The following is a 22,384-nucleotide window of genomic DNA, read 5'->3' as shown; positions in this document are numbered from 1 at the left end:
GCCCATCATTCTCTGCCCATCACTCTCTGCCGATCACTCTCTGCCCATCACTCTCTGCCCATCGTTCTCTGCCCTTCACTCTCTGCCCATCATTCTCTGCCGATCACGCTCTGCCCATCACTCTCTGGCCATCACTCTCTGCCAATCACTCTCTGCCCATCATTCTCTACCCATCACTCTCTGCCCATCTTTCTCTGCCCATCACTCTCTGCCCATCACTCTCTGCCCATCATTCTCTGTCCATCACTCTCTGCCCATCACTCTCTGCCCATCACTCTCTGCCCATCACACTTTGTCCATCATTCTCTGCCCATCACTCTCTGCCCATCATTCTCTGTCCATCACTCTCTGCCCATCAATCTCTGGCAATCACTCTCTGCCAATCACTCCCTGCCCATCACTCTCTGCCCATCACTCTCTGCCCATCACTCACTGCCCAACACTCTCTGCCCATCACTCTCTGGATATCACTCTCTGCCCATCATTCTCTGCCCATCACTCTCTGGCCATCACTCTCTGCCCATCACTCTCTGCCCATCATTGTCTGCCGATCACTCTCGGCCCATCACTCTCTGTCCATCACTCTCTGCCCATCATTCTCCGTCCATCACTCTCTGCCCTTCACTCTCTGTCCATCACTCTCTGCCCATCACTCTCTGCCCATCACTCTCCACCCATCACTCTCTGCCTAACATTCTCTGCCCATCACTCTCTGCCCATCACTCTCTGCCCATCATTCCCTGCCCATCACTCTCTGCCCATTACTCTCTGCCTATCACTCTCTGCCCATCATTCCTTGCCCATCACTCTCTGCCCATTACTCTCTGCCTATCACTCTCTGCCCATCATTCTCTGTCCATCACTCTCTGCCCATCACTCTCTGCCCATCACTCTCTGGCCATCACTCTCTGCCCATCACTCTCTGTCCATCATTCTCTGCCCATCATTCTCTGCCCATCACTCCCTGCCCATCACTCTCTGCCTATCACTCTCTGCCCATCATTCTCTGTCCATCACTCACTGCCCATCACTCACTGCCCATCACGCTCTGCCCATCACTCACTGTCCATCATTCTCTGCCCATCACTCTCTGCCCATCACTCTCTGCACATCACTCTCTGACAATCATTCTCTGCCCATCACTCTCTGCCCATCACTCTCTGCCCATGACACTCTGCCCATCACTCTCTGCCATCACTCTCTGCCCATCACTCCCTGCCCATCACTCTCTGCCCATCACTCTCTGCCAATCACTCTCTGCCCATCACTCTCTGCCCATCACTCTCTGCCTATCACTCTCTGCCCATCACTCCCTGCCCATCACTCCCTGCCCATCACTCTCTGCCCATCATTTTCTGCCGATCACTCTCTGCCCATCACTCTCTGCCCATCATTCTCTGCCCATCACTCTCTGCCCATCAATCTCTGCCCATCACTCTCTGCACATCGTTCTCTGCCCAACACTCTCTGGCCATCATTCTCTGCCCATCACTCTCTGCCCATCACTCTCTGCCCATCAATCTCTGCCCATCACTCTCTGCCCATCATTTTCTGCCCATCACTCTCTGCCCATCACGCTCTGTCCATCATTCTCTGCCCATCACTCTCTGCCTATCACTCTCTGCCCATCACTCCCTGCCCATCACTCCCTGCCCATCACTCTCTGCCCATCATTTTCTGCCGATCACTCTCTGCCCATCACTCTCTGCCCATCATTCTCTGCCCATCACTCTCTGCCCATCAATCTCTGCCCATCACTCTCTGCACATCGTTCTCTGCCCAACACTCTCTGGCCATCATTCTCTGCCCATCACTCTCTGCCCATCACTCTCTGCCCATCAATCTCTGCCCATCACTCTCTGCCCATCATTTTCTGCCCATCACTCTCTGCCCATCACGCTCTGTCCATCATTCTCTGCCCATCACTCTCTGCCCATCATTCCCTGCCCAACATTCTCTGCCCATCAATCTCTGCCCATCAATCTCTGCCCATCATTCTCTGCCCATCACTCTATGCCCATCATTCTCTGCCCATCACTCTCTGCCCATCACTCTCTGCCCATCATTCTCTGCCCATCACTCTCTGCCCATCACTCTCTGCCCATCATTCTCTAGCCACCAATCTCTGCCCATCATTCTCTACCAATCACTCTCTGCCCATCACTCTCTGCCTATCACTCTCTGCCCATCATTCTCTGTCCATCACTCTCTGCCCATCACTCTCTGCCCATCACTCTCTGCCCATCACTCTCTGCCCATCACTCTCTGCCCATCACTCTCTGCCCATCACTCTCTCCCTATCAGTCTCTGCCCATCATTCTCTGCCCATCACTCTCTGCCCATCACACTCTGTCCATCATTCTCTGCCCATCACTCTCTGCCCATCATTCTCTGTCCATCACTCTCTGCCTATCACTCTCTGCCCATCACTCTCTGGCCATCACTCTCTGCCAAACACTCTCTGCCCATCATTCTCTGCCGATCACTCTCTGCCCATCACTCGCTGCCCATCACTCTCTGCCCATCACTCTCTGGCCATCACACTCTGCCCATCACTCTCTGCCCATCACTCTCTGGCCATCACTCTCTGCCCATCACTCACTGCCAATCACTCACTGCCCATCACTCTCTGGCCATCACACTCTCCCAATCACTCTCTGCCCATCATTCTCTGCCCATCACGCTCTGCCCATCATTCTCTGCCCATCACTCTCTGCCCATCACTCTCTGCCCATCACTCTCTGCCCATCACTCTCTGCCCATCATTCTCTGTCCATCACTCTCTGCCCATCATTCTCTACCCATCACTCTCTGCCCATCACACATTGTCCATCATTCTCTGCCCATCACTCTCTGCCCATCATTCTCTGTCCATCACTCTCTGCCCATCAATCTCTGCCAATCACTCTATGCCAATCACTCCCTGCCCATCACTCTCTGCCCATCACTCTCTGCCCATCACTCTCTGCCCATCATTCTCTGCCGATCACTCTCGGCCCATCACTCTCTGTCCATCACTCTCTGCTCATCATTCTCTGCCCATCACTCTCTGCCCATCACTCTCTGCCCATCACTCTCTGCCATTCATTCCCTGCCCATCACTCTCTGCCCATTACTCTCTGCCTATCACTCTCTGCCCATCATTTTCTGTCCATCACTCTCTGCCCATCACTCTCTGCCCACCACTCTCTGCCCATCACTCTCTGTCCATCATTCTCTGCCCATCACTCTCTGCCCATCACTCCCTGCCCATCACTCTCTGCCTATCACTCTCTGCCCATCATTCTCTGTCCATCGCTCACTGCCCATCACTCACTGCCCATCACGCTCTGCCCATCACTCACTGTCCATCATTCTCTGCCCATCCTCTCTGCCCATCACTCTCTGCACATCACTCTCTGACAATCATTCTCTGCCCATCACTCTCTGCCCATCACTCTCTGCCCATCACACTCTGCCCATCACTCTCTGCCATCACTCTCTGCCCATCACTCCCTGCCCATCACTCTCTGCCCATCACTCTCTGCCAATCACTCTCTGCCCATCACTCTCTGCCCATCACTCTCTGCCTATCACTCTCTGCCCATCACTCTCTGCCCATCACTCCCTGCCCATCACTCTCTGCCCATCATTTTCTGCCGATCACTCTCTGCCCATCACTCTCTGCCCATCACTCTCTGCCCATCATTCTCTGCCCATCATTCTCTGCCCATCACTCTCTGCCCATCACTCTCTGCCCATCATTCTCTGCCCATCACTCTCTGCCCATCATTCTCTGCCCATCACTGTCTGCCCATCACGCTCTGTCCATCATTCTCTGCCCATCACTCTCTGCCCATCATTCCCTGCCCAACATTCTCTGCCCATCACTCTCTGCCCATCACTCTCTGCCCATCATTCTCTGCCCATCACTCTCTGCCCATCATTCTCTGCCCATCACTCTCGGCCCATCACTCTCTGCCCATCATTCTCTGCCCATCACTCTCTGCCCATCACTTTCTGCCCTTCACTCTCTGTCCATCACTCTCTGCCCATCACTCTCTGCCCATCACTCTCCACCCATCACTCTCTGCCTAACATTCTCTGCCCATCACTCTCTGCCCATCACTCTCTGCCCATCATTCCCTGCCCATCACTCTCTGCCCATTACTCTCTGCCTATCACTCTCTGCCCATCATTCCCTGCCCATCACTCTCTGCCCATTATTCTATGCCTATCACTCTCTGCCCTTCATTCTCTGTCCATCACTCTCTGCCCATCACTCTCTGCACATCACTCTCTGGCCATCACTCTCTGCCCATCACTCTCTGCCCATCATTCTCTGCCGATCAGTCTCGGCCCATCACTCTCTGTCCATCACTCTCTGCTCATCATTCTCTGCCCATCACTCTCTGTCCATCATTCTCTGCCCATCACTCTCTGCCCATCACTCCCTGCCCATCACTCTCTGCCTATCACTCTCTGCCCATCATTCTCTGTCCATCACTCACTGCCCATCACTCTCTGCCCATCATTCTCTGCCCATCACTCTCGGCCCATCAGTCTCTGCCCATCATTCTCTGCCCATCACTCTCTGCCCATCACTTTCTGCCCTTCACTCTCTGTCCATCACTCTCTGCCCATCACTCTCTGCCCATCACTCTCCACCCATCACTCTCTGCCTAACATTCTCTGCCCATCACTCTCTGCCCATCACTCTCTGCCCTTCATTCCCTGCCCATCACTCTCTGCCCATTACTCTCTGCCTATCACTCTCTGCCCATCATTCCCTGCCCATCACTCTCTGCCCATTATTCTCTGCCTATCACTCTCTGCCCATCATTCTCTGTCCATCACTCTCTGCCCATCACTCTCTGCCCATCACTCTCTGCCCATCACTCTCTGCCCATCACTCACCGCCCATCACTCTCTGCCCATCACTCTCTGGCCATCACTCTCTGCCCATCACTCTCTGCCCATCACTCTCTGGCCATCACTCTCTGCCCTTCACTCTCTGCCCATCATTCTCTGCCGATCACGCTCTGCCCATCACTCTCTGGCCATCACTCTCTGCCAATCACTCTCCGCCCATCATTCTCTACCCATCACTCTCTGCCCATCAATCTCTGCCCATCACTCTCTGCCCATCACTCTCTGACCATCACTCTCTGCACATCACTCTCTGCCCATCATTCTCTGTCCATCACTCTCTGCCCATCACTCTCTGCCCATCACTCTCTGCCCATCACACTTTGTCCATCATTCTCTGCCCATCACTCTCTGCCCAACATTCTCTGTCCATCACACTCCACCCATCAATCTCTGGCAATCACTCTCTGCCAATCACTCCCTGCCCATCACTCTCTGCCCATCACTCTCTGCCCATCACTCACTGCCCATCACTCTCTGCCCATCACTCTCTGGCCATCACTCTCTGCCCATCACTCTCTGCCCATCACTCTCTGGCCATCACTCTCTGCCCATCACTCTCTGCCCATCATTCTCTGCCGATCACTCTCGGCCTATCACTCTCTGTCCATCACTCTCTGCCCATTATTCTCTGTCCATCACTCTCTGCCCTTCACTCTCTGTCCATCACTCTCTGCCCATCACTCTCTGCCCATCACTCTCCACCCATCACTCTCTGCCTAACATTCTCTGCCCATCACTCTCTGCCCATCACTCTCTGCCCATCATTCCCTGCCCATCACTCTCTGCCCATTACTCTCTGCCTATCACTCTCTGCCCATCATTCCCTGCCCATCACTCTCTGCCCATTACTCTCTGCGTATCACTCTCTGCCCATCATTCTCTGTCCATCACTCTCTGCCCATCACTCTCTGCCCATCACTCTCTGGCCATCACTCTCTGCCCATCACTCTCTGCCCATCATTCTCTGCCGATCACTCTCGGCCCATCACTCTCTGTCCATCACTCTCTGCTCATCATTCTCTGCCCATCACTCTCTGCCCATCACTCTCTGCCCATCACTCTCTGCCCATCATTCCCTGCCCATCACTCTCTGCCCATTACTCTCTGCCTATCACTCTCTGCCCATCATTCTCTGTCCATCACTCTCTGCCCATCACTCTCTGCCCACCACTCTCTGCCCATCACTCTCTGTCCATCATTCTCTGCCCATCACTCTCTGCCCATCACTCCCTGCCCATCACTCTCTGCCTATCACTCTCTGCCCATCATTCTCTGTCCATCACTCACTGCCCATCACTCACTGCCCATCACGCTCTGCCCATCACTCACTGTCCATCATTCTCTGCCCATCACTCTCTGCCCATCACTCTCTGCACATCACTCTCTGACAATCATTCTCTGCCCATCACTCTCTGCCCATCACTCTCTGCCCATCACACTCTGCCCATCACTCTCTGCCTATCACTCTCTGCCCTTCACTCTCTGCCCATCACTCCCTGCCCATCACTCTCTGCCCATCATTTTCTGCCGATCACTCTCTGCCCATCACTCTCTGCCCATCACTCTCTGCCCATCATTCTCTGCCCATCACTCTCTGCCGATCACTCTCTGCCCATCACTCTCTGCCCATCTTTCTCTGCCCAACACTCTCTGGCCATCATTCTCTGCCCATCACTCTCTGCCCATCACTCTCTGCCCATCATTCTCTGCCCATCACTCTCTGCCCATCATTCTCTGCCCATCACTCTCTGCCCATCACGCTCTGTCCATCATTCTCTGCCCATCACTCTCTGCCCATCATTCCCTGCCCAACATTCTCTGCCCATCACTCTCTGCCCATCACTCTCTGCCCATCATTCTCTGCCCATCACTCTCTGCCCATCATTCTCTGCCCATCACTCTCTGCCCATCACTCTCTGCCCATCATTCTCTGCCCATCACTCTCTGTCCATCACTCTCTGCCCATCATTCTCTAGCCACCAATCTCTGCCCATCATTCTCTACCCATCACTCTCTGGCCATCACTCTCTGCCAAACACTCTCTGCCCAACATTCTCTGCCCATCACTCTCTGCCCATCACTCGCTGCCCATCACTCTCTGCCCATCACTCTCTGCAAATCACTCACTGCCCATCACACTCTGTCCATCACTCTCTGCCCATCACTCTCTGCTCATCACTCTCTGCCCATCACAATCTGTCCATCATTCTCCACCCATCACTCTGTGCCCATCACTCTCTGCCCATCACACTCTGTCCATCATTCTCTGCCCATCACTCTCTGCCCATCATTCTCTGTCCATCACTCTCTGCCTATCACTCTCTGCCCATCACTCTCTGGCCATCACTCTCTGCCAAACACTCTCTGCCCAACATTCTCTGCCCATCACTCTCTGCCCATCACTCGCTGCCCATCACTCTCTGCCCTTCACTCTCTGTCCATCACTCTCTGCCCATCACAATCTGTCCATCATTCTCCACCCATCACTCTCTGCCCATCACTCTCTGCCAATCATTCTCTGCCCATCATTCTCTACCCATCACTCTCTGCCCATCATTCTCTGCCCATCACTCTCTGCCCATCACTCTCTGACCATCACTCTCTGCCCATCACTCTCTGCCCATCATTCTCTGTCCATCACTCTCTGCCCATCACTCTCTGCCCATCACTCTCTGCCCATCACACTTTGCCCATCATTCTCTGCCCATCACTCTCTGCCCATCATTCTCTGTCCATCACTCTCTACCCATCAATCTCTGGCAATCACTCTCTGCCAATCACTCCCTGCCCATCACTCTCTGCCCATCACTCTCTGCCCATCACTCACTGCCCATCACTCTCTGCCCATCACTCTCTGGCCATCACTCTCTGCCCATCACTCTCTGCCCATCACTCTCTGGCCATCACTCTCTGCCCATCACTCTCTGCCCATCATTCTCTGCCGATCACTCTCGGCCCATCACTCTCTGTCCATCACTCTCTGCCCATCATTCTCTGTCCATCACTCTCTGCCCTTCACTCGCTGTCCATCACTCTCTGCCCATCACTCTCTGCCCATCACTCTCCACCCATCACTCTCTGCCTAACATTCTCTGCCCATCACTCTCTGCCCATCACTCTCTGCCCATCATTCCCTGCCCATCACTCTCTGCCCATTACTCTCTGCCTATCACTTTCTGCCCATCATTCCCTGCCCATCACTCTCTGCCCATTACTCTCTGCCTATCACTCTCTGCCCATCATTCTCTGTCCATCACTCTCTGCCCATCACTCTCTGCCCATCACTCTCTGGCCATCACTCTCTGCCCATCACTCTCTGCCCATCATTCTCTGCCGATCACTCTCGGCCCATCACTCTCTGTCCATCACTCTCTGCTCATCATTCTCTGCCCATCACTCTCTGCCCATCACTCTCTGCCCATCACTCTCTGCCATTCATTCCCTGCCCATCACTCTCTGCCCATTACTCTCTGCCTATCACTCTCTGCCCATCATTTTCTGTCCATCACTCTCTGCCCATCACTCTCTGCCCAACACTCTCTGCCCATCATTCTCTGTCCATCATTCTCTGCCCATCACTCTCTGCCCATCACTCCCTGCCCATCACTCTCTGCCTATCACTCTCTGCCCATCATTCTCTGTCCATCACTCACTGCCCATCACTCACTGCCCATCACGCTCTGCCCATCACTCACTGTCCATCATTCTCTGCCCATCACTCTCTGCCCATCACTCTCTGCACATCACTCTCTGACAATCATTCTCTGCCCATCACTCTCTGCCCATCACTCTCTGCCCATCACACTCTGCCCATCACTCTCTGCCATCACTCTCTGCCCATCACTCCCTGCCCATCACTCTCTGCCCATCACTCTCTGCCAATCACTCTCTGCCCATCACTCTCTGCCCATCACTCTCTGCCTATCACTCTCTGCCCATCACTCTCTGCCCATCACTCCCTGCCCATCACTCTCTGCCCATCATTTTCTGCCGATCACTCTCTGCCCATCACTCTCTGCCCATCACTCTCTGCCCATCATTCTCTGCCCATCACTCTCTGCCGATCACTCTCTGTCCATCACTTTCTGCCCATCGTTCTCTGCCCAACACTCTCTGTCCATCATTCTCTGCCCATCACTCTCTGCCCATCACTCTCTGCCCATCATTCTCTGCCCATCACTCTCTCCCCATCATTCTCTGCCCATCACTGTCTGCCCATCACGCTCTGTCCATCATTCTCTGCCCATCACTCTCTGCCCATCATTCCCTGCCCAACATTCTCTGCCCATCACTCTCTGCCCATCACTCTCTGCCCATCATTCTCTGCCCATCACTCTCTGCCCATCATTCTCTGCCCATCACTCTCGGCCCATCACTCTCTGCCCATCATTCTCTGCCCATCACTCTCTGCCCATCACTTTCTGCCCTTCACTCTCTGTCCATCACTCTCTGCCCATCACTCTCTGTCCATCATTCTCTGCCCATCACTCTCTGCCCATCACTTTCTGCCCTTCACTCTCTGCCCACCACTCTCTGCCCATCACTCTCTGTCCATCATTCTCTGCCCATCACTCTCTGCCCATCACTCCCTGCCCATCACTCTCTGCCTATCACTCTCTGCCCATCATTCTCTGTCCATCACTCACTGCCCATCACTCACTGCCCATCACGCTCTGCCCATCACTCACTGTCCATCATTCTCTGCCCATCACTCTCTGCCCATCACTCTCTGCACATCACTCTCTGACAATCATTCTCTGCCCATCACTCTCTGCCCATCACTCTCTGCCCATCACACTCTGCCCATCACTCTCTGCCTATCACTCTCTGCCCTTCACTCTCTGCCCATCACTCCCTGCCCATCACTCTCTGCCCATCATTTTCTGCCGATCACTCTCTGCCCATCACTCTCTGCCCATCACTCTCTGCCCATCATTCTCTGCCCATCACTCTCTGCCGATCACTCTCTGCCCATCACTCTCTGCCCATCTTTCTCTGCCCAACACTCTCTGGCCATCATTCTCTGCCCATCACTCTCTGCCCATCACTCTCTGCCCATCATTCTCTGCCCATCACTCTCTGCCCATCATTCTCTGCCCATCACTCTCTGCCCATCACGCTCTGTCCATCATTCTCTGCCCATCACTCTCTGCCCATCATTCCCTGCCCAACATTCTCTGCCCATCACTCTCTGCCCATCACTCTCTGCCCATCATTCTCTGCCCATCACTCTCTGCCCATCATTCTCTGCCCATCACTCTCTGCCCATCACTCTCTGCCCATCATTCTCTGCCCATCACTCTCTGCCCATCACTCTCTGCCCATCATTCTCTAGCCACCAATCTCTGCCCATCATTCTCTACCAATCACTCTCTGCCCATCACTCTCTGCCTATGACTCTCTGCCCATCATTCTCTGTCCATCACTCTCTGCCCATCACTCTCTGCCCATCACTCTCTGCCCATCACTCTCTGCCCATCACTCTCTGCCCATCACTCTCTCCCTATCACTCTCTGCCCATCATTCTCTGCCCATCACTCTCTGCCCATCACTCTCTGCCCATCACTCTCTGCAAATCACTCACTGCCCATCACACTCTGTCCATCACTCTCTGCCCATCACTCTCTGCTCATCACTCTCTGCCCATCACAATCTGTCCATCATTCTCCACCCATCACTCTGTGCCCATCACTCTCTGCCCATCACACTCTGTCCATCATTCTCTGCCCATCACTCTCTGCCCATCATTCTCTGTCCATCACTCTCTGCCTATCACTCTCTGCCCATCACTCTCTGGCCATCACTCTCTGCCAAACACTCTCTGCCCAACATTCTCTGCCCATCACTCTCTGCCCATCACTCGCTGCCCATCACTCTCTGCCCTTCACTCTCTGTCCATCACTCTCTGCCCATCACAATCTGTCCATCATTCTCCACCCATCACTCTCTGCCCATCACTCTCTGCCAATCATTCTCTGCCCATCATTCTCTACCCATCACTCTCTGCCCATCATTCTCTGCCCATCACTCTCTGCCCATCACTCTCTGACCATCACTCTCTGCCCATCACTCTCTGCCCATCATTCTCTGTCCATCACTCTCTGCCCATCACTCTCTGCCCATCACTCTCTGCCCATCACACTTTGCCCATCATTCTCTGCCCATCACTCTCTGCCCATCATTCTCTGTCCATCACTCTCTACCCATCAATCTCTGGCAATCACTCTCTGCCAATCACTCCCTGCCCATCACTCTCTGCCCATCACTCTCTGCCCATCACTCACTGCCCATCACTCTCTGCCCATCACTCTCTGGCCATCACTCTCTGCCCATCACTCTCTGCCCATCACTCTCTGGCCATCACTCTCTGCCCATCACTCTCTGCCCATCATTCTCTGCCGATCACTCTCGGCCCATCACTCTCTGTCCATCACTCTCTGCCCATCATTCTCTGTCCATCACTCTCTGCCCTTCACTCGTTGTCCATCACTCTCTGCCCATCACTCTCTGCCCATCACTCTCCACCCATCACTCTCTGCCTAACATTCTCTGCCCATCACTCTCTGCCCATCACTCTCTGCCCATCATTCCCTGCCCATCACTCTCTGCCCATTACTCTCTGCCTATCACTTTCTGCCCATCATTCCCTGCCCATCACTCTCTGCCCATTACTCTCTGCCTATCACTCTCTGCCCATCATTCTCTGTCCATCACTCTCTGCCCATCACTCTCTGCCCATCACTCTCTGGCCATCACTCTCTGCCCATCACTCTCTGCCCATCATTCTCTGCCGATCACTCTCGGCCCATCACTCTCTGTCCATCACTCTCTGCTCATCATTCTCTGCCCATCACTCTCTGCCCATCACTCTCTGCCCATCACTCTCTGCCATTCATTCCCTGCCCATCACTCTCTGCCCATTACTCTCTGCCTATCACTCTCTGCCCATCATTTTCTGTCCATCACTCTCTGCCCATCACTCTCTGCCCAACACTCTCTGCCCATCATTCTCTGTCCATCATTGTCTGCCCATCACTCTCTGCCCATCACTCCCTGCCCATCACTCTCTGCCTATCACTCTCTGCCCATCATTCTCTGTCCATCACTCACTGCCCATCACTCACTGCCCATCACGCTCTGCCCATCACTCACTGTCCATCATTCTCTGCCCATCACTCTCTGCCCATCACTCTCTGCACATCACTCTCTGACAATCATTCTCTGCCCATCACTCTCTGCCCATCACTCTCTGCCCATCACACTCTGCCCATCACTCTCTGCCATCACTCTCTGCCCATCACTCCCTGCCCATCACTCTCTGCCCATCACTCTCTGCCAATCACTCTCTGCCCATCACTCTCTGCCCATCACTCTCTGCCTATCACTCTCTGCCCATCACTCTCTGCCCATCACTCCCTGCCCATCACTCTCTGCCCATCATTTTCTGCCGATCACTCTCTGCCCATCACTCTCTGCCCATCACTCTCTGCCCATCATTCTCTGCCCATCACTCTCTGCCGATCACTCTCTGTCCATCACTTTCTGCCCATCGTTCTCTGCCCAACACTCTCTGTCCATCATTCTCTGCCCATCACTCTCTGCCCATCACTCTCTGCCCATCATTCTCTGCTCATCACTCTCTCCCCATCATTCTCTGCCCATCACTGTCTGCCCATCACGCTCTGTCCATCATTCTCTGCCCATCACTCTCTGCCCATCATTCCCTGCCCAACATTCTCTGCCCATCACTCTCTGCCCATCACTCTCTGCCCATCATTCTCTGCCCATCACTCTCTGCCCATCATTCTCTGCCCATCACTCTCGGCCCATCACTCTCTGCCCATCATTCTCTGCCCATCACTCTCTGCCCATCACTTTCTGCCCTTCACTCTCTGTCCATCACTCTCTGCCCATCACTCTCTGCCCATCACTCTCCACCCATCACTCTCTGCCTAACATTCTCTGCCCATCACTCTCTGCCCATCACTCTCTGCCCATCATTCCCTGCCCATCACTCTCTGCCCATTACTCTCTGCCCATCACTCTCTGCCCATCATTCTCTGCCCATCACTCTCTGCCCATCACTCTCTGCCCATCACTCTCTGCCCATCATTCCCTGCCCAACATTCTCTGCCCATCACTCTCTGCCCATCACTCTCTGCCCATCATTCTCTGCCCATCACTCTCTGCCCATCACTCTCTGCCCATCATTCTCTGCCCATCACTCTCTGCCCATCACTCTCTGCCCATCATTCTCTAGCCACCAATCTCTGCCCATCATTCTCTACCAATCACTCTCTGCCCATCACTCTCTGCCTATCACTCTCTGCCCATCATTCTCTGTCCATCACTCTCTGCCCATCACTCTCTGCCCATCACTCACTGCCCATCACTCTCTGCCCATCACTCTCTGCCCATCTGTCTCTCCCTATCACTCTCTGCCCATCATTCTCTGCCCATCACTCTCTGCCCATCACTCTCTGCCCATCACTCTCTGCAAATCACTCACTGCCCATCACATTCTGTCCATCATTCTCCACCCATCACTCTCTGCCCATCACTCTCTGCCCATCACACTCTGTCCATCATTCTCTGCCCATCACTCTCTGCCCATCATTCTCTGTCCATCACTCTCTGCCTATCACTCTCTGCCCATCACTCTCTGGCCATCACTCTCTGCCAAACACTCTCTGCCCAACATTCTCTGCCCATCACTCTCTGCCCATCACTCGCTGCCCATCACTCTCTGCCCTTCACTCTCTGTCCATCACTCTCTGCCCATCACAATCTGTCCATCATTCTCCACCCATCACTCTCTGCCCATCACTCTCTGCCAATCATTCTCTGCCCATCATTCTCTACCCATCACTCTCTGCCCAACATTCTCTGCCCATCACTCTCTGCCCATCACTCTCTGACCATCACTCTCTGCCCATCACTCTCTGCCCATCATTCTCTGTCCATCACTCTCTGCCCATCACTCTCTGCCCATCACTCTCTGCCCATCACACTTTGTCCATCATTCTCTGCCCATCACTCTCTGCCCATCATTCTCTGTCCATCACTCTCTACCCATCAATCTCTGGCAATCACTCTCTGCCAATCACTCCCTGCCCATCACTCTCTGCCCATCACTCTCTGCCCATCACTCACTGCCCATCACTCTCTGCCCATCACTCTCTGGCCATCACTCTCTGCCCATCACTCTCTGCCCATCACTCTCTGGCCATCACTCTCTGCCCTTCACTCTCTGCCCATCATTCTCTGCCGATCACTCTCGGCCCATCACTCTCTGTCCATCACTCTCTGCCCATCATTCTCTGTCCATCACTCTCTGCCCTTCGCTCGCTGTCCATCACTCTCTGCCCATCACTCTCTGCCCATCACTCTCCACCCATCACTCTCTGCCTAACATTCTCTGCCCATCACTCTCTGCCCATCACTCTCTGCCCATCATTCCCTGCCCATCACTCTCTGCCCATTACTCTCTGCCTATCACTCTCTGCCCATCATTCCCTGCCCATCACTCTCTGCCCATTACTCTCTGCCTATCACTCTCTGCCCATCATTCTCTGTCCATCACTCTCTGCCCATCACTCTCTGCCCATCACTCTCTGGCCATCACTCTCTGCCCATCACTCTCTGCCCATCATTCTCTGCCGATCACTCTCGGCCCATCACTCTCTGTCCATCACTCTCTGCTCATCATTCTCTGCCCATCACTCTCTGTCCATCACTCTCTGCCCATCACTCTCTGACATTCATTCCCTGCCCATCACTCTCTGCCCATTACTCTCTGCCTATCACTCTCTGCCCATCATTTTCTGTCCATCACTCTCTGCCCATCACTCTCTGCCCACCACTCTCTGCCCATCAATCTCTGTCCATCATTCTCTGCCCATCACTCTCTGCCCATCACTCCCTGCCCATCACTCTCTGCCTATCACTCTCTGCCCATCATTCTCTGTCCATCACTCACTGCCCATCACTCACTGCCCATCACGCTCTGCCCATCACTCACTGTCCATCATTCTCTGCCCATCAATCTCTGCCCATCACTCTCTGCACATCACTCTCTGACAATCATTCTCTGCCCATCACTCTCTGCCCATCACTCTCTGCCCATCACACTCTGCCCATCACTCTCTGCCATCACTCTCTGCCCATCACTCCCTGCCCATCACTCTCTGCCCATCACTCTCTGCCAATCACTCTCTCCCCATCACTCTCTGCCCATCACTCTCTGCCTATCACTCTCTGCCCATCACTCTCTGCCCATCACTCCCTGCCCATCACTCTCTGCCCATCATTTTCTGCCGATCACTCTCTGCCCATCACTCTCTGCCCATCACTCTCTGCCCATCATTCTCTGCCCATCACTCTCTGCCGATCACTCTCTGCCCATCACTCTCTGCCCATCGTTCTCTGCCCAACACTCTCTGGCCATCATTCTCTGCCCATCACTCTCTGCCCATCACTCTCTGCCCATCATTCTCTGCCCATCACTCTCTGCCCATCATTCTCTGCCCATCACTGTCTGCCCATCACGCTCTGTCCATCATTCTCTGCCCATCACTCTCTGCCCATCATTCCCTGCCCAACATTCTCTGCCCATCACTCTCTGCCCATCACTCTCTGCCCATCATTCTCTGCCCATCACTCTCTGCCCATCATTCTCTGCCCATCACTCTCGGCCCATCACTCTCTGCCCATCATTCTCTGCCCATCACTCTCTGCCCATCACTTTCTGCCCTTCACTCTCTGTCCATCACTCTCTGCCCATCACTCTCTGCCCATCACTCTCCACCCATCACTCTCTGCCTAACATTCTCTGCCCATCACTCTCTGCCCATCACTCTCTGCCCATCATTCCCTGCCCATCACTCTCTGCCCATTACTCTCTGCCTATCACTCTCTGCCCATCATTCCCTGCCCATCACTCTCTGCCCATTATTCTCTGCCTATCACTCTCTGCCCATCATTCTCTGTCCATCACTCTCTGCCCATCACTCTCTGCCCATCACTCTCTGGCCATCACTCTCTGCCCATCACTCTCTGCCCATCATTCTCTGCCGATCAGTCTCGGCCCATCACTCTCTGTCGATCACTCTCTGCTCATCATTCTCTGCCCATCACTCTCTGCCCATCACTCTCTGCCCATCACTCTCTGCCCATCATTCCCTGCCCATCACTCTCTGCCCATTACTCTCTGCCTATCACTCTCTGCCCATCATTTTCTGTCCATCACTCTCTGCCCATCACTCTCTGCCAACAACTCTCTGCCCATCACTCTTTGTCCATCATTCTCTGCCCATCACTCTCTGCCCATCACTCCCTGCCCATCACTCTCTGCCTATCACTCTCTGCCCATCATTCTCTGTCCATCACTCACTGCCCATCACTCACTGCCCATCACGCTCTGCCCATCACTCACTGTCCATCATTCTCTGCCCATCACTCTCTGCCCATCACTCTCTGCACATCACTCTCTGCCCATCACTCTCTGCCATCACTCTCTGCCCATCACTTCTTGCCCATCACTCTCTGCCCATCACTCTCTGCCAATCACTCTCTGCCCATCACTCTCTGCCCATCACTCTCTGCCTATCACTCTCTGCCCATCACTCTCTGCCCATCACTCCCTGCCCATCACTCTCTGCCCATCATTTTCTGCCGATCACTCTCTGCCCATCACTATCTGCCCATCACTCTCTGCCCATCATTCTCTGCCCATCACTCTCTGCCAATCACTCTCTGCCCATCACTCTCTGCCCATCGTTCTCTGCCCAACACTCTCTGGCCATCATTCTCTACCCATCACTCTCTGCCCATCACTCTCTGCCCATCATTCTCTGCCCATCACTCTCTGCCCATCATTCTCTGCCCATCACTCTCTGCCCATCACGCTCTGTCCATCATTCTCTGCCCATCACTCTCTGCCCCTCATTCCCTGCCCAACATTCTCTGCCCATCACTCACTGCCCATCACTCTCTGCCCATCATTCTCTGGCCATCACTCTCTGCCCATCATTCTCTGCCGATCACTCTCTGCCCATCACTCTCTGCCCATCATTCTCTGCCCATCACTCTCTGCCCATCACTCTCTGCCCATCATTCTCTAGCCACCAATCTCTGCCCATCATTCTCTACCAATCACTCTCTGCCCATCACTCTCTGCCAAACACTCTCTGCCCATCATTCTCTGCCCTCACTCTCTGCCCATCACTCGCTGCCCATCACTCTCTGCCCATCACTCTCTGGCCATCACACTCTGCCCATCACTCTCTGCCCATCACTCTCTGGCCATCTCTCTCTGCCCATCACTCACTGCCAATCACTCACTGCCCATCACTCTCTGGCCATCACTCTCTGCCAATCACTCTCTGCCCATCATTCTCTGCCCATCACTCTCTGCCCATCATTCTCTGCCCATCACTCTCTGCCCATCACTCTCTGCCCATCACTCTCTGCCCATCACTCTCTGCCCATCATTCTCTGTCCATCACTCTCTGCCCATCATTCTCTACCCATCACTCTCTGCCCATCACACATTGTCCATCATTCTCTGCCCATCACTCTCTGCCCATCATTCTCTGTCCATCTCTCTCTGCCCATCAATCTCTGCCAATCACTCTATGCCAATCACTCCCTGCCCATCACTCTCTGCCCATCACTCTCTGCCCATCACTCACTGCCCATCACTCTCTGCCCATCACTCTCTGGCCATCACTCTCTGCCCATCACTCTCTGCCCATCACTCTCTGGCCATCACTCTCTGCCCTTCACTCGCTGCCCATCATTCTCTGCCGATCACGCTCTGCCCATCACTCTCTGGCCATCACTCTCTGCCAATCACTCTCTGCCCATCATTCTCTACCCATCACTCTCTGCCCATCTTTCTCTGCCCATCACTCTCTGCCCATCACTCTCTGACCATCACTCTCTGCCCATCACTCTCTGCCCATCACACTTTGTCCATCATTCTCTGCCCATCACTCTCTGCCCATCATTCTCTGTCCATCACTCTCTGCCCATCAATCTCTGGCAATCACTCTCTGCCAATCACTCCCTGCCCTTCACTCTCTGCCCATCACTCTCTGCCCATCACTCACTGCCCATCACTCTCTGCCAATCACTCTCTGGCCATCACTCTCTGCCCATCACTCTCTGCCCATCACTCTCTGGCCATCACTCTCTGCCCATCACTCTCTGCCCATCATTCTCTGCCGATCACTCTCGGCCCAGCACTCTCTGTCCATCACTCTCTGCCCATCATTCTCTGTCCATCACTCTCTGCCCTTCACTCTCTGTCCATCACTCTCTGCCCATCACTCTCTGCCCATCACTCTCCACCCATCACTCTCTGCCTAACATTCTCTGCCCATCACTCTCTGCCCATCACTCTCTGCTCATCATTCCCTGCCCATCACTCTCTGCCCATTACTCTCTGCCTATCACTCTCTGCCCATCATTCCCTGCCCATCACTCTCTGCCCATTACTCTCTGCCTATCACTCTCTGCCCATCATTCTCTGTCCATCACTCTCTGCCCATCACTCTCTGCCCATCACTCTCTGGCCATCACTCTCTGCCCATCACTCTCTGTTCATCATTCTCTGCCCATCACTCTCTGCCCATCACTCTCTGCCCATCATTCTCTGCCCTCACTCTCTGCCCATCACTCGCTGCCCATCACTCTCTGCCCATCACTCTCTGGCCATCACACTCTGCCCATCACTCTCTGCCCATCACTCTCTGGCCATCTCTCTCTGCCCATCACTCACTGCCAATCACTCACTGCCCATCACTCTCTGGCCATCACTCTCTGCCAATCACTCTCTGCCCATCATTCTCTGCCCATCACTCTCTGCCCATCATTCTCTGCCCATCACTCTCTGCCCATCACTCTCTGCCCATCACTCTCTGCCCATCACTCTCTGCCCATCATTCTCTGTCCATCACTCTCTGCCCATCATTCTCTACCCATCACTCTCTGCCCATCACACATTGTCCATCATTCTCTGCCCATCACTCTCTGCCCATCATTCTCTGTCCATCTCTCTCTGCCCATCAATCTCTGCCAATCACTCTATGCCAATCACTCCCTGCCCATCACTCTCTGCCCATCACTCTCTGCCCATCACTCACTGCCCATCACTCTCTGCCCATCACTCTCTGGCCATCACTCTCTGCCCATCACTCTCTGCCCATCACTCTCTGGCCATCACTCTCTGCCCTTCACTCGCTGCCCATCATTCTCTGCCAATCACGCTCTGCCCATCACTCTCTGGCCATCACTCTCTGCCAATCACTCTCTGCCCATCATTCTCTACCCATCACTCTCTGCCCATCTTTCTCTGCCCATCACTCTCTGCCCATCACTCTCTGACCATCACTCTCTGCCCATCACTCTCTGCCCATCACACTTTGTCCATCATTCTCTGCCCATCACTCTCTGCCCATCATTCTCTGTCCATCACTCTCTGCCCATCAATCTCTGGCAATCACTCTCTGCCAATCACTCCCTGCCCTTCACTCTCTGCCCATCACTCTCTGCCCATCACTCACTGCCCATCACTCTCTGCCCATCACTCTCTGGCCATCACTCTCTGCCCATCACTCTCTGCCCATCACTCTCTGGCCATCACTCTCTGCCCATCACTCTCTGCCCATCATTCTCTGCCGATCACTCTCGGCCCAGCACTCTCTGTCCATCACTCTCTGCCCATCATTCTCTGTCCATCACTCTCTGCCCTTCACTCTCTGTCCATCACTCTCTGCCCATCACTCTCTGCCCATCACTCTCCACCCATCACTCTCTGCCTAACATTCTCTGCCCATCACTCTCTGCCCATCACTCTCTGCTCATCATTCCCTGCCCATCACTCTCTGCCCATTACTCTCTGCCTATCACTCTCTGCCCATCATTCCCTGCCCATCACTCTCTGCCCATTACTCTCTGCCTATCACTCTCTGCCCATCATTCTCTGTCCATCACTCTCTGCCCATCACTCTCTGCCCATCACTCTCTGGCCATCACTCTCTGCCCATCACTCTCTGTTCATCATTCTCTGCCCATCACTCTCTGCCCATCACTCCCTGCCCATCACTCTCTGCCTATCACTCTCTGCCCATCATTCTCTGTCCATCACTCACTGCCCATCACTCACTGCCCATCACGCTCTGCCCATCACTCACTGTCCATCATTCTCTGCCCATCACTCTCTGCCCATCACTCTCTGCACATCACTCTCTGACAATCATTCTCTGCCCATCACTCTCTGCCCATCACTCTCTGCCCATCACACTCTGCCCATCACTCTCTGCCATCACTCTCAGCCCAGCACTCCCTGCCCATCACTCTCTGCCCATCACTCTCTGCCAATCACTCTCTGCCCATCATTCTCTGCCCATCACTCTCTGCCTATCACTCTCTGCCCATCACTCTCTGCCCATCACTCCCTGCCCATCACTCTCTGCCCATCATTTTCTGCCGATCACTCTCTGCCCATCACTCTCTGCCCATCACTCTCTGCCCATCATTCTCTGCCCATCACTCTCTGCCGATCACTCTCTGCCCATCACTCTCTGCCCATCGTTCTCTGCCCAACACTCTCTGGCCATCATTCTCTGCCCATCACTCTCTGCCCATCACTCTCTGCCCATCATTCTCTGCCCATCACTCTCTGCCCATCATTCTCTGCCCATCACTGTCTGCCCATCACGCTCTGTCCATCATTCTCTGCCCATCACTCTCTGCCCATCATTCCCTGCCCAACATTCTCTGCCCATCACTCTCTGCCCATCACTCTCTGCCCATCATTCTCTGCCCATCACTCTCTGCCCATCATTCACTGCCCATCACTCTCGGCCCATCACTCTCTGCCCATCATTCTCTGCCCATCACTCTCTGCCCATCACTTTCTGCCCTTCACTCTCTGTCCATCACTCTCTGCCCATCACTCTCTGCCCATCACTCTCCACCCATCACTCTCTGCCTAACATTCTCTGCCCATCACTCTCTGCCCATCACTCTCTGCCCATCATTCCCTCCCCATCACTCTCTGCCCATTACTCTCTGCCTATCACTCTCTGCCCATCATTCCCTGCCCATCACTCTCTGCCCATTATTCTCTGCCTATCACTCTCTGCCCATCATTCTCTGTCCATCACTCTCTGCCCATCACTCTCTGCCCATCACTCTCTGGCCATCACTCTCTGCCCATCACTCTCTGCCCATCATTCTCTGCCGATCAGTCTCGGCCCATCACTCTCTGTCCATCACTCTCTGCTCATCATTCTCTGCCCATCACTCTCTGCCCATCACTCTCTGCCCATCACTCTCTGCCCATCATTCCCTGCCCATCACTCTCTGCCCATTACTCTCTGCCTATCACTCTCTGCCCATCATTTTCTGTCCATCACTCTCTGCCCATCACTCTCTGCCAACAACTCTCTGCCCATCACTCTCTGTCCATCATTCTCTGCCCATCACTCTCTGCCCATCACTCCCTGCCCATCACTCTCTGCCTATCACTCTCTGCCCATCATTCTCTGTCCATCACTCACTGCCCATCACTCACTGCCCATCACGCTCTGCCCATCACTCACTGTCCATCATTCTCTGCCCATCACTCTCTGCCCATCACTCTCTGCACATCACTCTCTGACAATCATTCTCTGCCCATCACTCTCTGCCCATCACTCTCTGCCCATCACACTCTGCCCATCACTCTCTGCCATCACTCTCTGCCCATCACTTCTTGCCCATCACTCTCTGCCCATCACTCTCTGCCAATCACTCTCTGCCCATCACTCTCTGCCCATCACTCTCTGCCTATCACTCTCTGCCCATCACTCTCTGCCCATCACTCCCTGCCCATCACTCTCTGCCCATCATTTTCTGCCGATCACTCTCTGCCCATCACTCTCTGCCCATCACTCTCTGCCCATCATTCTCTGCCCATCACTCTCTGCCAATCACTCTCTGTCCATCACTCTCTGCCCATCGTTCTCTGCCCAACACTCTCTGGCCATCATTCTCTGCCCATCACTCTCTGCCCATCACTCTCTGCCCATCATTCTCTGCCCATCACTCTCTGCCCATCATTCTCTGCCCATCACTCTCTGCCCATCACTCTCTGTCCATCATTCTCTGCCCATCACTCTCTGCCCATCATTCCCTGCCCAACATTCTCTGCCCATCACTCACTGCCCATCACTCTCTGCCCATCATTCTCTGCCCATCACTCTCTGCCCATCATTCTCTGCCCATCACTCTCTGCCCATCACTCTCTGCCCATCATTCTCTGCCCATCACTCTCTGCCCATCACTCTCTGCCCATCATTCTCTAGCCACCAATCTCTGCCCATCATTCTCTACCAATCACTCTCTGCCCATCACTCTCTGCCCATCACTCTCTGTTCATCATTCTCTGCCCATCACTCTCTGCCCATCACTCCCTGCCCATCAC

Source organism: Somniosus microcephalus, chromosome 1 (assembly GCF_052327205.1).
Source record: "Somniosus microcephalus isolate GS21.2 chromosome 1, FLI_Smic_1.0, whole genome shotgun sequence".
Lineage (NCBI taxonomy): Eukaryota > Metazoa > Chordata > Chondrichthyes > Squaliformes > Somniosidae > Somniosus > Somniosus microcephalus.
This window is presented reverse-complemented; position numbering follows the sequence as displayed.